The following is a 14,054-nucleotide window of genomic DNA, read 5'->3' on the forward strand; positions in this document are numbered from 1 at the left end:
AAGAAGAACCATGGGGATGAAGATGATAGATAAGATTTACAGATTGCTTAATACGGATCAGGCGCTGTTCTAAGCACTTAGAGTAATTCATTTAATCCTGGTAACAGCCCTATGTGCAGGTACGATGATTACCACTGTTATACATGCGAGGAAACTGAGGCCTGGGGAGTTAAGTGACCGGTCCTTGGTCACACAATTAGCAAGGTATGAGCCAGGATAAAACTGCTCAAGAGGAACGTCTTTGGACGGGCTCATAACTAGGTAGGTACCACGGTGAATATTATCTACCCTCTTATTTAATGTTCTCTGCAGTCAGGTGGCAGGAAACACAAGCAAATTGGCCATCCAGGGAATCTTGAAATGTCTTCAGAAATGTTTAACCTATTCCAACATTTCCAGTTACTCTGCCCACACTAACCACTAATTATAGAAAGTGCCCAATAAACTTCTCTAGGCTCCTGTTCCTATTGTCAGTGCTCTAAATGTATTACACATAAAAGTTTCACACAAACCCAGTGAAGTGGGTACCACTATGATCCAATTTACAGATGTGGAAACTGAAGAATGAAGAGGCTTAAAAACTTCCCACATTTGGACAGCTGGTATATGGTTTTCCCAGAATTCTAACCTGAGCCCTTCTGGGTTCAGAACTCAGGGAAAGGACACACCTGTTTTGTTCACCCTTCATGCCCATTCCTGAAACACACATATTGAATGACAATCAGTAATTTGTGTCCAATAACGTTTGTTGAACTGAATTAATACTATCGTCAGACACAAATCTGGAACCTCAAACCCTCGTTTCCTGATTACACATACATGTTCATCTTTTGTGGAGCTGCAAGGTCTCAAATTAAGAAACAATTCTAAGGAGAGAAATTCTATGCTCCTACCTAACAGACTCCCTCTCTCTCCTCTCTGCCTATTAAAAGCCTATCTGTTTTTTCAAAGTCTTGTGTTCCCTTCCCTGGAAGACGTCCCTGATCGTTACAACAATCAGACTTAGTTGTTCCCTCCTATGTGTCCTACAACCAGAGCTCTTCAAAATGTATGTGCATCCAAACGACCTGGGGATCCTATTATGAGACACATTCTGATTCAGTAGGGCTGGAACGAGGCTTAGGAGTCTATATTTTTAACAGCCCAGTGATGCCCGTGTTCTTGGCCATAGATCACACTGAGTAGTGCAAAGCTCTACATCACTTCGTCATGTATGAGGGTCAGTTGAGGATCTCACTCACCTTGCTAAGCTCTGAGTTCCTTGTGGGCAGCAACTCTTTCTGATTAGTCTTTACACTCTGCACAAAATTCTACTTTATTCTGAAGCACTGTTGGCTCCTTACCATAATCCTACGGGAACTGGAGAACCAATCTCATTATCCTGATGAGAAAAACTAAAGCTTGGGGAACTTAAGAACTTGCCCAGAGTCACCAGCTCTTATCCCAAGCTCTTGGCCATGGTCAGATTTCCAGGTTTGATTGGCTCAGGTTCTGCCTTGTGAGCCTACCCTTGTTCTTAGCCAGTGGAGCACGGGGCAACGGATGTGGACAGGAATGGGAGACGGTCACAGTGCCTAGGGAGTAGTTGGTGAGCAGGACCTGTAGGTGCTACTGCACAGGACAACCCAGCACAGTAAAGCACTGTCTCACCCAAAACGCCAGGAAAGGAGACTCACAGAAGACATTTAGTGCTTATGCAATCTCTAGGATTATGCCCAAATCTTGGCTTGAATCTTCCAGCAGCAGAAAGGCAACATGGCTAGCAGTTAAGAGCCTAGACTGGGATCCAGGATCCGTTGCTATTGGCTCTGTGACCACTGCCAAGTCAGTTCACTTTTCTGTTCCATCCTCTGCAAAATGAAGATGCTAGTGATAGTACCTATTTCACCAGATGGCAAGAAGGTTGAAATGAGAAACTGCATATAAAGAACACAATGAGGGCTTCCCTGGTGGCGCAGTGGTTGAGAATCTGCCTGCCAATGCAGGGGACATGGGTTCGAGCCCTGGTCTGGGAAGATCCCACATGCCGCGGAGCAACTAGGCCCGTGAGCCACAACTACTGAGCCTGCGTGTCTGGAGCTTGTGCTCCGCAACGAGAGGCTGCGATAGTGAGAGGTCCGCGCACCGCGATGAAGAGTGGCCCCCGCTTGCCACAACTAGAGAAAGCCCTCGCACAGAAACGAAGACCCAACACAGCCATACATACATACATACATAAAAAGAATGTAAGCAGACAAGAATCTCATTAAAATATTAAAAACAAAAAAAAAACCTAAGAACACAATGAGTTCTCAATGACTACTAGCCATTTCATTATTACTATCACATTTTTTGTTCTGCATGTTGTTCATTTCAAACACAGTAATGGTTTGAAATGGTCAAATTATTAGTCATCTCCCACCTAAACTAGGGCAAAGCCATTTTGTCAAAGCCAGGGTGGCTCAGGAGGTAATGTTTATCTTCAGAGTCTATTTTGAGCCCTGGCCCCTCAACATACACACTCCCCCTCACTAGCACCACTGTTCTTCAGTTTCCTCCGGGATACCCAGGACCCCCATTTCACCCACAAACGGGGGTAAAGTAAGGATGGGACTTGACCTCCCAGAGCTGAATGCCCTGGTTTTTTTCTCTTCCTTTAACAAAACTCACTTAATACATTCCTCTGAAACTTCTGTTACAAGATCATAATACCTTCCCAGGGAACATACTTGTATTTTGGCAGGAGCCCTAGACAGATACAATAGCTCACGCAAAGAAAAAAACTCACAAGGTACTGGGAGTGGGGATGTAACTCACTGATGTATGAGCCCTCTTTCTGGAAAGCTCTTTTCTTCTCAGACATCTGATGAACTCCTATTCATATTTTAGGGTTAGCCTCATACATCGTGTACTCCGTGAAGTTTTCACGCCTCCAGCCCCTACCCTTGCCCAGCAAAGAGGCAGATCCTCTCCTCTGTGGTCCCACTGCAACCAGCACGTGACTCTACCACATTACATTGTTATTACTCCACTTCTCCACTTCTAAATGCACCAAAGGGTCCACACACCCCACCCCTTCCAAGGTCCTCCTTCCTCTGACATATCTGGGGAAATCTGGGGCACAGGTTGCACCCAGCTTCCACAAGCCTATTTGTTTCCAGTTGCCTTTGAGGTACTACGTAACAGTCCTCAAGTCCTGCCACTTTATTATGCAGAGCAAAAAGCTCTCTGTAAATTTCATTCTCTCATTCCAGACCACAACCCCACCCACGGAGGGGAGGAGGACCACTATTCACAAAGGAGGGGTTCAAGTCCAATTTCTAAGAAAGGAGCCGTCACATGGGGGTAAATTATATCAATGCCCTAGCATGCGAAAATGCTGACAGCCATCTTTTTCTCTAATAGCAACGTTTTCCTTCCTTTTGACTTTATTTGTCCAATCCCCAGTCTGAACCATGCATCACAGGTTCCTCACCCAAACTAAGCCAGGAGTTCCTGGAAGGCAGGGATTGTGCTATATTCATCTTTATATCTTTAGGGACTAATATGATGCCTGGTACAAAAGTTAGTGAGGAGTGGGAATTCCCTGGGAGTCCAGTGGTTAGGACTCTGCACTTTCACTGCCAAGGGCCCGGGTTAGTTCCCTGGTTGGGGAACTAGGATTCCGCAAGCTGCATGGGCCCTTCCTTTTGACAACTTCTTACCAAATCTCTTTGGCAACCAATCCCCCTCCCACCCCAGTATGGGTAATTCCAGCCTGCTGGGAATTTGCCAGACCCTGAAGCAATCTGAGAGATGAGCAGTGCCCAATACGAGAGAAGACATACTGAAACAGGCCTTGACTTTTTACCACACTTGGGTAATTACATTTAAATTTTCATTGAGCTCTTTTTATGTAGTCCAAAATGTATATATCCCAGTAAATTCCTATGATTTGACTATATTTTACAACAGTGACATTTACAATCACAGTTTTGAGTTCCTCTCTACCAACAATGGAGCAAATTTTGGCATTATAACTTGCATATACAGCATTTGGTTGGGATAAATCTGCTCCCTATTTAAAACAAATGGAAATGATTTGGGAATGAAGGTCAGGAAGAATGATTTAGTCTTTAGTTCTATTCAGTTCATTAAATCCATATATGGCTCTATATTTAAAAGAACAGGATATAAAAATAGAATACTTTGCACTGAGCATTTTTATCTCAAATATTATTGATACTTTCAACCTGAATCTCCATTAATTTCAAGTCTCTACTAGGCAACCTGGTCTACTGAAGAGCAGGAGTTTTAAAATCAGGCAGACCTGGGTTCAAATCCTGGCCCTACCACTTCCTTTATGTGTAGCTTTGTACACAGGGATTCCCCAGTACAGATTTCTGTGTCATACCAACCTGAAAAATTCCAATTTAGTAAGTCTGAGATGGGATCTAGCAAGCTATCCTATAATCTACCTTCTAACTTCCGGTTTTGAAATAATTTTAGACTTAACCAAAAAGTTGCAAAAATGGTACAGAAAGTTTCCATATATCCTTTACCCAGCTTCCCCTAATGTTAACATCTTGTGTAACCATAATACAATTATCGAAATTAAGAAATTAACATTGATACAATGCTATACTTACTTGGAGTGATACTTATTTGGTTTCCACCAGTGTTTTCACTAACATCATCTTCCTTTTCTAGGATTCCACATTGCATTGAGTTCTCATGCCCCCTTAGGCTCCTCCAAACTGTGACAGATACTCAGACTTTCCTTGGTTTTCATGACCTTGACACTTTCGAAGAGCAGTGGTAGATAACTGGTAGAAAGTTGCTTAATTTGTCTTTGTCAGATGTTTTCTCATGGTGAGACTGATGTTATACAAGATGTTATACAAGATGAGACCAAGGTTGAGCAAGAACTCCACAAAAGCAAAGTTCCCTTTCAGTGCATCATATCAGAGGTATAAAACATTGTTATATCTTATTTCTGACAATGGTAACCTTGATCACTTAGTTGGGGTGGTGTCTGCTGGGTTCCTATTAATACTATTAATAGTAAAGTTACTATTTTTCCTTTTTTTACTTAATAAATACCTGAGGGAGATACTGTGAGATGCTGCAAACGTTATGTTTATCCTCAAACTTTCATGCACTGATACTTGCAACAGTCATTACTGTGGTGTTCTAGTGGTGATTTTCTATTTCCTTCAGCCCTTCTCCATTTATTAATTGGAATCCTTCTGTAAGGAGAATTGTTCCTTTTCCTCCATTTATTTATTTACTCAATTATTTACTGATATCAGTATGGACTCATGGATATTAATCTTATTCTGAGTTTTAATCGAATGCTGTTATTATTTCTTTTGTTGTTCAAGATATTCTAGTTTTTTTAAGGCTGGTGAGGGAACCACTGACTTGACCTCTCTAATCTGTATTCTCATCTGCAAAATGAAAATGATAATAATGCTGCTCTTACAACATTGTGAGGATTTAAAACATCATACATCTAAAGCCCTCAGCTCATTGCTTAGCATACAATAGACTTTCAATATATATTAGCCATATCATCACTATAGCCATTACATAAATACATGTGTCAGATACAGAGAAGAGCCAGTGGCACAGTGAAGTATGGTCAGTTGTGGAGCAGATGTGAAGAAGACAAATCAAGCAGGAATTCCACTCTGGAGTCAGAAGAGCAAGACCAGCTGCTACTAACCAGCCGGTGATGTTGGGCGAATCACTTGCCCATCTGGAACTCAATTCTTCATGGATAAACACTGGAGGTCCCATTCAATTCTAACATGTGATACTAAACTATCTCAGATGTATGGAAAGATTTGGTAACTCGCACAAAGTCAGGAAGCAAATCAACAGTACTCCTATGACTTTACAAATTCAAAAATCACAAAATGAAATGCACAAAAATTCACAAAAACAAAATCCAAGACTTTGCTGCCAGTATAAGAAGAGCAAGGAGGAGAGCGAGGAAAATGACACATGTGGCTATTTCCTTGGCAGGCTCAGACTTCATCTCTTAGTAAAATCCTCATCATTTCCCTGATGTGTAACACTGGTCTGAGTGCTACATATGGCATGGGTTTCTTTCATTCCTATGATGACAGACATAAGTAGCTTTTTTTTCGTAGCACTTAAAATTACATCGTTGTGTGTTGAAAGTTCATTGAAAAAAATGAAAACTTTTAAAAAGGAAATAAATGGTGCTGTTCATCTGTCTTGTTCATTTGTGTATCACCAGAGTCTAAGACAGTGCCTGGCACATCGTGTAAGCTCAAAAACTGTGTATTGATTAAATGAGCAAATCAAGAATGAACAAATCATTCAACATACATATTAGAAAAGGGGGAAAGCATTTCTTAAGAGGATAACAACAGTGTACCACTTTGGAGGAGTTGGAGAGTAAAGTCTGGGTCAGGGAGAAGAAGAAAAATTGCTCCTCATCTCACACAGGTTAAAAGGTCCCACAGATGTGCTGACATGGGAGCTGCCACCACTGCTTTCTCTCCAACTTCCTTCTCTGAAAAAAAGGCCCTTTAACACTGGGCCCCAAAACTCATCTGGTAAATGAAAGCCACAGGCCCAAGGTCCTGCCCCTGTGACAGGCTCGGAGCCCTGTTCAGGTTCCGTATTCAGTGTGACTCAGATGCTTCTCCCCCCAAAGTTAAGGACATGGATTTGGACAATTCATAAGCACCTCTGAAAATAACTTTAACATCCTCCGTTAATACCACCTCCAGACATGACTACAAAATTAAATCCCTGCCTTGTTTATTTTCCCAACACCTGCTCCTCAACTGACCAAACTGTTTCAACCAAGTATTTAACCTGCTTGACTCTTGTGGGGAAACACTGGCTACAGGGACCACACTGGGGAACTGCCTCATAGCTAAGACACAGCATCCTTGTGGGGCTTCAGTGACCACATCTTGGAGAAGATCCAAGATGGAGAGGCATTACACCAAATTGTGAGTAGCATTATAGCACAGCGGATGTTTCCAGGGCAATCCCAGTCCATGTCTTTGACGTCTTCTGATTGGCTTTTCTCACATTAAGCTTATAAAGCCATCTACAGGCTACAAGCACCAGGTCACAGAGATAGCCAGACCTGTGATGGCAGGGAGCACAGAAAGCGGCCTTGAATCAAAAGAGAGCTTCAAAGACTGACCATCATTCCTCCAGCCCTAATGGCGCTACCATAACCTGAAGCCCATTACCCTGTAGGTTCCCAAACCTAAGCCAGTGCTCTTGAGAAGAAAACTGTTTGGGACCTTGAACCCATTACTACTAATAAACGCAAGAACTTTTCATTCTAATAGAAATGGAAGCACTTTAAAAAGTGATTGCCAAGGACACTCAAAGGTCATCAGGCAAATGAAGTGAGAGGCAGCGTGATGAAGAAGATAGAACCTGGGTTTGGAGTCAGATCTTTGAATTCCTGGTTGTGCCTAGTTCTAACTATGTGATCCTGAATAGTTACTTAATCTCTGCAACTCAGTGGTCTCCATCACAAAATGGAGACAATAAATAATTATCCCATAGCGTTGTTAGTATTTAATAAGATAATGGACTCAAAAGTGCATAGCACAGCCCCTGATTACCCAGGAGGAGGAGAAAGGTTCTGGAGGTTGAATTAATCATCAATGCCCACGGATTTAATCAACCATGCCTGTGTAGTGAAGCCACCATTAAAATCCAAAAGGAGGGATTTCAGAGAACTTCCATGTTGGTGAAACAGAATGCCTCCACGTGCCACCGTGCTGGGCTCCAAACTCCAAGAGGACTGAAGTTTCTTTGTTCTCAACCTCACCCTATGGATCTCTTCATCTGGCTGTTGGTTCCTCTGCTTTAATATCCTTGGTAAAAAACCACTCACCTGCCGTGTGCCTGACAGGGTCTTGGTGCTCTGGCCTGGTGTCAGGCCTGAGCCTCTGAGGTGGGAGAGGCAAGTTCAGGATATTGGACCACCAGAGACCTCCTGGCCCCATGTACTACCAATCGGTGAGAGCTCTCCCAGGGATCTCCGTTTCAACGCTAAGACCCAGCTCCACCCAATGGGCAGCAAGCTCAAGTGCTGGATGCCCCATGGCAACAACTAGCAAGACAGGAATACAACCCCACCCATTAGCAGAAAGGTTGACTAAAATCATACTAAGTTCACAGACACCACAAAACACACCACCGGAGGCAGCCCTGCCCACCAGAAAGACAAGACCCAGCCCTACCCACCAGAACACAGGCACCAGTCCCCTCCACCAGGAAGCCTACACAACCCACTGAAGCAACCTTAGCCACTGGGGACAGACACCAAAAACAACGGGAACTACAAACCTGCAGCATGCAAAAAGGAGAACCCAAACACAGTAAGTGAAGCAAAATGAGAAGACAGAGAAACACACAGCAGATGAAGGAGCAAGGTAAAAACCCAGCAGACAAAACAAATGAAGAGGAATAGGTACTCTGCCTGAAAAAGAATTCTGAGTAATGATAGTAAAGATGATGCAAAATCTTGGAAATAGAATGGAGAAAATACAAGAAATGTTTAACAAGGACCTAGAAGAATTAAAGAGCAAACAAACAATGATGAACAACACAATAAATGAAATTAAAAATTCTCTAGAAGGGATCAATAGCAGAATAACTGAGGCAGAAAAATGGATAAGTGACCTGGAAGATAAAATAGTGGAAATAACTACTGCAGAGCAGAATAAAGAAAAAAGAATGAAAAGAATTGAGGACAGTCTTACAGACCTCTGGGACAACATTAAACTCACCAACATTCTAATTACAGGGGTCCCAGAAGAAGAAGAGAAAAAGAAAGGGACTAAGAAAATATTTGAAGAGATTATAGTTGAAAACTTCCCTCACATGAGAAAGGAAATAGTCAATCAAGTCCAGGAAGCGCAGAGAGTCCCATACAGGATACATGCAAGGAGAAACATGCCAAGACACATATTAATCGAACTGTCAAAACTTAAGTACAAAGAAAAAAATACTAAAAGCAACAAATAACACACAAGGGAATCCCCATAAGGTTAACAGCTGAACTTTCAGCAGAAACTCTGCAAGCCAGAAGAGAGTGGCAAGACATATTTAAAGTCATGAAAGGGAAAAACCTACAACCAAGATTACCTACCCAGCAAGGATCTCATTCAGATTCGATGGAGAAATTAGAAATTTTACAGACAGGCAAAAGTTAAAAGAATTCAGCACCACCAAACCAGCTTTACAACAAATGCTAAAGGAACTTCTCTAGGCAGGAAACACAAGAGAAGGAAAAGACCTACAAAAACAAACCCAAAACAATTAAGAAAATGGTAATACGAACATACACATTGATAATTACCTTAAATGTAAATGGATTAAATGCTCCCAACCAAAAGACATAGACTGGCGGAATGGATACAAAAACAAGACCCGCATATATGCTGTCTACAAGAGACCCACTTCAGACCTAGAGGCACATACAGACTGAAAGTGAGGGGATGGAAAAGGATATTCCATGCAAATGGAAATCAAAAGAAAGCTGGAGTAGCAATTCTCGTATCAGACAAAATAGACTTTAAAACAAAGACTACTATGAGAGACAAAGAAGGACACTACATAATGATCAAGGGATCAATCCAAGAAGATATAACAATTGTAAATATTTATGCACCCAACATAGGAGCACCTCAATACATAAGGCAAATGCTAACAGCCATAAAAGGGGAAATCGACAGTAACACAGTCATAGTAGGGGACTTTAACAGCCCACTTTAACCAATGGACAGATCATCCAAAATGAAAATAAGTAAATACAAGCTTTAAATGACACATTGAAGAAGATGGACTTAATTGATATTTATAGGACATTCCACCCAAAAACAATAGAATACACTTTATTCTCAAGTGCTCATGGAACATTCTCCAGGATAGATCATATCTTGGGTCACAAATCAAGCCTTGGTAAATTTAAGAAAATTGAAATTGTATCAAGTATCTTCTCCCACCACAACGTTATGAGACTAGATATCAGTTACAGGAAAAATACTGTAAAAAATACAAACACACAGAGGCTAAACAATACACTACTAAATAACCAAGAGATCATTGAAGAAATCACAGAGGAAATGAAAAAATACCTAGAAACAAATGAAAAGGAAAACACAACGACCCAAAACCTATGGGATGCAGCAAAAGCAGTTCTAAGAGGGAAGTTTATAGCAATACAATCCTACCTCAAGAAACAAGAAACATCTCTAATAAACAACCTAACCTTACACCTAAAGCAATTAGAGAAAGAAGAACAAAGAAAACCCAAAGTTATCAGAAGGAAAGAAATCATAAAGATCAGAAAGTAGGCATAGAGGGAACTTACCTCAACATAATAAAGCCCATATGTGACAAACCCACAGCCAACATCGTTCTCAATGGTGAAAAACTGAAACGATTTCCACTGAGATTAGGAACAAGGCAAGGTTGTCCACTCTCACCATTATTATTCAACATAGTTTTGGAAGTTTTAGCCACAGCAATCAGAGAAGAAAAAGAAATAAAAGGAGTCCAAATTGGAAAAGAAGTAAAGCTGTCACTGTTTTCAGATGACATGATACTGTGCATAGAGAATCCTAAAGATGCTACCAGAAAACTACTAGAGCTACTCAATGAATTTGGTAAAGTAGCAGGATACAAAATTAATGCACAGAAATCTCTTGCATTCCTATACACTAATGATGAAAAATCTGAAAGAGAAATTATGGAAACACTCCCACTTACCATGGCAACGAAAAGAATAAAATACCTAGGAATAAACCTACCTAAGGAGACAAAAGACCTGTATGCACAAAACTATAAGACACTGATGAAAGAAATTAAAGATGATACCAACAGATGGAGAGATATATCATGTTCTTGGATTGGAAGAATCAACATTGTGAAAATGACTCTACTACCCAAAGCAATCTACAGATTCAATGCAACCCTATCAAACTACCAACGGCATTTTTCACAGAACTAGAACAAATAATTTCACAATTTGTATGGAAACACAGAAGACCCCAAACAGACAAAGCAATCCTGAGAAAGAAAAATGGAGCTGGAGGAATCAGGCTCCCGGACTTCAGACTATACTGCAAAGCTACAGTAATCAAGACAGTATGGTACTGGCACAAAAGCAGAAATATATATCAATGGAACAGGACAGAAAGCCCAGAGATAAACCCACGCACATACGGTCACCTTATCTTTGATAAAGGAGGCAAGAATATACAGTGGAGAAAAGACAGCCTCTTCAATAAGTGGTGCTGGGAAAACTGGACAGCTACATGTAAAAGAATGAAATTAGAACATTTCCTAACACCATACACAAAAATAAACTCAAAATGGATTAAAGACCTAAATGTAAGGCCAGACACTATAAAACTCTTAGAGGAAAACATAGGAAGAACACGCTGACATAAATCACAGCAAGATCCTTTTTGACCCACCTCCTAGAGAAATGGAAATAAAAACAAAAATAAACAAATGGGATCTAATGAAACTTCAAAGCTTTTGCACGGCAAAGGAAACCATAAACAAGACGAAAAGACAACCCTCAGAATGGAAGAAAATATTTGCAAATGAAGCAACTGACAAAGGATTAATCTCCAAAATATACAAACAGCTCATGCAGCTCAATATCAGAAAAACAAACAACCCAATCCAAAAATGGGCAGAAGATCTAAATAGACATTTCTCCAAAGAAGATATACAGATTGCCAACAAACACATGAAAGGATGCTCAACATCACTAATCATTAGAGAAATGCAAACCAAAACTACTATGAAGTATCACCTCACACCAGTCAGAATGGCCATCATCAAAAAATCTACAAACAATAAATGCTGGAGAGGGTGTGGAGAAAAGGCAACCCTCTTGCACTGTTGGTGGGAATGTAAATTGATATAGCCACTATGGAGAACAGTAGGGAGGTTCCTTAAAAAACTAAAAATAGAACTACCATATGACCCAGCAATCCCACTACTAGGCATATACCCTGAGAAAACCATAATTCAAAAAGAGTCATGTACCACAATGTTCATTGCAGAACTATTTACAATAGCCAGGACATGGAAGCAACCTAAGTGTCCATTGACAGATGAATGTTTAAAGGTGTGGCACATATATACAATGGAATATTACTCAGCCATAAAAAGAAACGGAACTGAGTTATTTTTAGTGAGGTGGATGGACCTAGAGTCTGCCATACAGAGTGAAGTAAGTCAGAAAGAGAACAACAAATACCGTATGCTAACACATATATATGGAATCGTAAAAAAAATTGTTCTGATGAACCTAGGAGCAGGACAGGCATAAAGACACAGACATAGAGAATGGACTTGAGGACACGGGGAGGGGGAAGGGTAAGCTGGGATGAAGTGAGAGAGTGGCATGGACATATATACACTACCAGATGTAAAACAGATAGCTAGTGGGACGCAGCATAGGGAGATCAGCTCCGTGCTTTGTGACCACCTAGAGGGTTGGGATAAGGAGGGTGGGAGGGAGACGCAAGAGGGAGGGGATATGGGGGATATGTATATGTATAGCTGATTCACTTTGTTATAAAGCAGAAACTAACACAACGTTGTAAAGCAATTATACTCCAATAAAGATGTTAAAAAAATCCCCAAAAAAACAGTGCATAGCACAAATTAGAGATACAATAAAGGTTAGTTTTCTTTCCCCTGGTCCTCAAACCTGCCTGAGCCAATCAAGGAAGTGGAGGAAGACAAGGTAACAAAAATGTTAAGAATGAGGTTTTAAGTCCCATTGCCACTTAACTTTTTTTCTAGCTCAACAGAGAATGTGTCAGACCAAAGAAGGTCAAAGAATCCTTGGGGTGAGTTGCAATGAAGGGTGTGATGAAATATTTGAAATGGCACGAATGTTCTCATAGCAGGAAGCAAAGGGCAGGGGCTAGTCCAGGTCCAAGTAAATCGGTACTTTTCATGCCCAAGTTCTGCATATTTTAGAACTTTCTGGGCTACTTCCCAGGGAAATTAAAGAGGGAGGATGTTATGGGAAGGAGAGAAGGGTTCCTATTTCCCATCACAAAATTATTTAACTCTACTTGCAGTTCAGAAAACCCAGAATGTGGGAGAACGGCCACAGAAAGTTTCATGCTTATTTTACCTCTTCACTGTCATTACTTTAAACATGTGTCTTACCAGGAATGTTGTTAGTTCATGACACAGAAAACACAGATAAGGAGTTCTTTGGGGTTTGGGGGTGAGGAAAAGAACATTGCATATACACAACTCCAGCCCAATGTCATCCTGCGGTCATTACTTAATACAAATGAATGACATAGTGCCACCGGCAGAAGATAGAAGTGATATTGCTTTAGAAAATAATAACCTCGCAAACATAGGTGGTCAGAAAAGCCAGGAAGTGATTATCACAAAAGTCTGAATGGTGGTTACTTCTAGAAAGGAAGGAGGGGGTGTGGTCTGGAAGGTAAGCAAAGGAGGGGCTTCTGGGCTGGTTATGTTTCCTTTTTTGACTGAGGGGTGTTCGCTTTGTAATTATTCATTATACTATACATTTATGTTTTCTGTTCGTATATTCTATTTCATAATTTTTAAGAGGTTAAAAAAAGAAAGAAAATAATAATGCTCCCTTCGTTGAGGAAAAAACACTTTACTGCAGAGCTTAGCTCTAGGTATTTCAACATCTTTCCCTGTTGATGTCTATGTTCCCTCCGTAAATTGTTATTCTGGGAGAAAAAGAGGAGGGTGGGCTTTTGAGGAGCCATGAGGAGACTGCTGTTAATGCTCCAGTACAGATGACATACCAGAGATTTTTTTAATACTGGAGTATGTTTGGGGTATATTTTTAAGAGTCTAATTATTCTAGAGTCAGAATTCAGTGGGGGCTCCACAAGATACCAGAAAGTTCTCCACGGGGTAGGCAGTGTTCACAAATCGGAGTCATCAGACACAATGATAGGGGATACAAATGGGGTTATGAAATCATCGGAATAAATACAAGAATTTTAAGAAGATATTAAGAACTCAGCTCTTGTAGTTTAGGGCATAGCGGAGCC

General features: G+C 40.9%; 1 long non-coding RNA gene across 1 annotated transcript in view; it reads left to right on the forward strand.

The window, feature by feature from the left end:
• The window catches only part of LOC309609816, a 252,719-nt gene that overhangs the window by 3,863 nt on the left and 234,802 nt on the right, over positions 1-14,054 (forward strand). The gene's annotated exons all lie outside the window — the stretch shown is intronic.

This window comes from Balaenoptera borealis, assembly GCF_965194805.1.
Source record: "Balaenoptera borealis genome assembly, chromosome: 13".
In the NCBI taxonomy this organism is placed as follows: Eukaryota; Metazoa; Chordata; class Mammalia; order Artiodactyla; family Balaenopteridae; genus Balaenoptera; species Balaenoptera borealis.